Here is a 4,040-nt window from a genome sequence, read left to right on the forward strand (position 1 = left end):
AGTTGATCGGCCTATATGAATGTAAAGATGATATTCTAAGGGATACTATGATGAATGCCAGAGGTTACTCAAGGAGTTTCCCCATATTTCTCTTTAGCATATTCCAAGAGCACAGAATCAAGAGGCTAATCAGTTAGCTCAGAGTGCGTCAGGTTGTCGAGTGTTCCGAGAGATCTTAAGCGGTGAAACCTTGACTAATGATTGGAGAGTCAAAATAGCCAATTATCTTAAGAATCCATCACAGAAGGTTACCAAGAAACTAAGATATAAATTGACTAAGTATATTTTGTTAGATGATCAGTTATATTACAAGATAGTCGATGGGGTGTTGTTTAAATGTTTAAATCAATAAGAAGCTAAAGTGTTGATGGGTGAAGTACATGAAGGGATATGTGGAGCTCATCAATCGATTTATAAGATGAAATGGATTATTCACAGGTCTTGATATTTTTGGCCAACAATACTAGAAGATTATTTTGAATATTGTAAGGGATGTTAGGATTGTCAACGTTTTGGTAATATTTAGAAATTGCTTGCATCGGCTATGAATCCAATAATTAAACCATGGCCGTTTCGAGGTTGAGGAATTGATTTAATTGGCCAGATTTTTCCACCTTCAAGCAAAGGACATAGGTTTATATTGGTAGCAACATATTACTTTACCAAGTGGGTTGAGACAATTCCTTTGAAGATGGTAACCTCAAAGAATATGGTTGATTTTGTCAAGGAACATATTGTGTATCATTTTGGAATTCCTCAAACTATTACTACTGATCAGGGGACAATGTTCACATTAGAAGAGTTCAGTGATTTTGCTGCCAGTATGGGAATTAAGTTATTAAATTCTTCTCCTTACTATGCTCAGGCTAATGGCTAGGCAGAGGCATCCAATCAAATTATAATTAAATTGATTAAGAAAAAGATCGAAGAGCAGCCAAGGAAGTGGTATTTAACAGTAAATGAGGCATTATGGGCATATAGGATGGCCTATCATGGATCAATTAAAGCATCACCTTTTGAACTTGTGTATGGTCATAATGCAGTCCTTCCTTGGGAGATTCAAACTGGATTGAGGCGTGTCACGTTGCAAAATGATTTATCAGCTAAAGTTTTCAAAAATCTTATGATAGATGACTTAAAAGACTTAAGTTGCCAGCAACTGCGTGCTCTTGAAAATATCGAAGCCAATAAGCTAAGGATTGTGAAGTATTACAATAAGAAGGTCAAGAGAAAACAATTTTCTATGGGAGACTTGGTCTGGAAGGTGAAATTGCCGATCGGGTCAAGAGATAGCAAATTTAGCAAATGGTCACCTAACTGGGAAGGACCTTATCAGATTAGTCGATGTGCTCCTGGCAATGCTTATATTTTGGAAACATTGGAACGGAGAGAAGAATTTGACAGAGCGATCAATTGAAAATATTTGAAGAAGTATTATCCTAGCGTCTGGGTTAATGCTTGATAGATGATTTGTTAGTCATTGACTCTAATAGATGATACCGAAGGGTATTGCCTTTAGCGTAAAAACAGGAGAGTTAAATCCAAAAGGAAAAAGCCAATACGATATGTATCGTCTATAGAGCAAAAAACAAACACAAACAATTGTGATATTGTAGAGAATTCATAAAGACACATTCATAGGAAACATGAGTTTTGTTTATTGATTAGTTTGCCCCTAAGTACAAACTAATCAAAGACATTATTTATCACATCCTAGGCAGATATGATGTCCATGATGGCCTCCGCTGCATCATCGAAGTCTTCAATCAACTCCTTGTGTAGCTCAGGATTATTGCCCATTGGGAAGCCGATCTCCATGGTGTAGAGCTCGTACCCAGTCTGGACCTGCGCCATGGCTAGGGCTACCAAAGCGTCACAGCGAACACCGTGAAGGGCGATCTCCTGGACGCACACCGGGACATCGTGGAGGAGGGCATTGATGAAAGGGCCCCGGGCATTAACGGCCACCATAGCCGCATTCACGGCTAGTTGGAGGTTCTCCAACTAGACCGTTAGGGCTGGCAATCACAGGAATGAACAGGTTGTCAGAACGGAAGCAGAGGGAGTGAGAACAGAGTTTTTTTCTTGAAGATCATCTTACTCGCCACCATGGCATCGGACTCGGCCAGCTGTGCCTGAGCAGCGCTGGCCTCTTCCTCGGTGGCGAGGAGGGCGGCTTGAGAGGCCCCGAGGCAGATCTCAAGCTAACCGTTCTCCTGAGTTGCCTCGGAGTAACAGTCCTAGGCCACCCTCCACTCCTAGAGGAAATGCGAGGCATCGTCACCGTTGTAGGAGTTGACGGAGTCCAATGATGAATCTGGTGAGGCAGCAACAGACGTAGCAGTAGAAGGCTTGCTAGCCTCGGGAGTAGTAAGTCTATCATTGAGGATGAACCTGCAGATGCATTGATAGATCATTCTTGCTATGGATAGGAGCATTTAGTCCTACCTCATGCGGCAGAGTCGCTGGCTGACCAGGACCTCCTCCTCCGATAGATCTTCTGCTACACACTTGCCACGGTGATCCTCTCCTACCATTGTGTGCTGGTTTAGATCATGGAAGAAGAAAGGAACTGCTACATGATTTGTGAAGGTGGAGAAGCACAGAGAACAAAAGCAGTTACAAATGTACATGTGTTTGAGGCTAGAGCCCTCGGCTGGTATTTATAGCTAGGGAGACGGGATGGTAGATATCTTGGGACGTGCAAAGAGTAACTGCAATTAATAGAAGGTGAAGCACCGCCCCAAGTCTACCAGGCAAACGAATCACACCTAGTCTGCCAGGCAATGCCATCCTGTAGCTCTACGCCATACCCAAACGTGGGGGATTATAAGGGACGGACAGGGCTGTCACCACCTGCCACTTACCCCTCAACTAGAGAGTACAAGGCAAACAAAGGTATCCTCTAGCCTAGATGCCACATCTACGATATTGACTACTACTCTAGTGTCGATTAGGGTTATTCCATCTTTATAAGGAGCCCTCTACTAGAGTATCCGCCACAGGGACGGACGACGAACCCGCAAACAAGTAAGAGTATAGCTTAACTATGCAAATGACTTTTATAACCAAAAGAATCTCAAACACTTACTAAGATACCTGTTGAGGTACAAAGCTCATGTTCGTCGAGGTACAAGGTGGGGAGACACCGACAAGCCCAGCTCTTCCCCAAACTCTTCCCTCACATCTCTCCCTTCTACTTTTCTATAGCTAGCTAGGGCCTAAGCCCATTGGAGTGGTGTTGCTTTTCTACTTCTTTGGTGCTCTTCCTCTTGTGTGTGTTTAATGAGGAGGGGAGAGGTCTCCTTTTATAGGTGGAGAGGAGGGGGTCATTTGGAAAAGGCCTCATCCCCTCATGGAAAGTGTAAACCGACCTCAAGATACATTAAACCTGGCTGGGCACCTATGAAACTATCATTGCAACATCAGTGGGAAGCTACCTACCAAAAATGGGGCCAAAAGGGGTCGGTTGGGGTGCGGCCGCACCCATGGTGGGGCCGTAGCGCTACTGAGCCCAAACCCACCCATTTTTGGTGAGCGTGCTCCTTTGGGCTTCCTGACTTGGGCCATGATGGTGTTATGTGAAGATACAGTGATTTCATTTGGGTTTTGGCCTTATTCTCCTCTTTGTCTAGGCCCTAATTTGTCTGGTAAAGGGCCTCACTCCTTTGGGCTTGTGTAGAATGGTATTTGTGCTTTGTTCTTTTGCACATTTTAGCCCTTTTATGTGTATTTCCACAAATGCCCTGTTGTAAATGAATAAACACCAAAACTTGTGGAATTCGTTAGTTATAAACCCTATCACTAAGTTTGGTGTTTATTTTAGTGGATTTTATGCGAGTGTTGGCGGTTAAAAGTGTGAGTTAAGGACCGCCAACAAACTCCTCCACACTTAGCCATTTGCTCGTCCTCGAGCAAAGTTAGAGATAAAAGTAATCATGAGTGTAACATCCCAAGATATACAACTATATATGAAAGTTATTCCAACACTTTCTTTACACAAGTGGGATATGTGGTATTAGCTAACATGTTTCCTTGGG

The sequence above is a fragment of the Miscanthus floridulus genome, chromosome 11 (assembly GCF_019320115.1).
Source record: "Miscanthus floridulus cultivar M001 chromosome 11, ASM1932011v1, whole genome shotgun sequence".
Taxonomy (NCBI): domain Eukaryota; kingdom Viridiplantae; phylum Streptophyta; class Magnoliopsida; order Poales; family Poaceae; genus Miscanthus; species Miscanthus floridulus.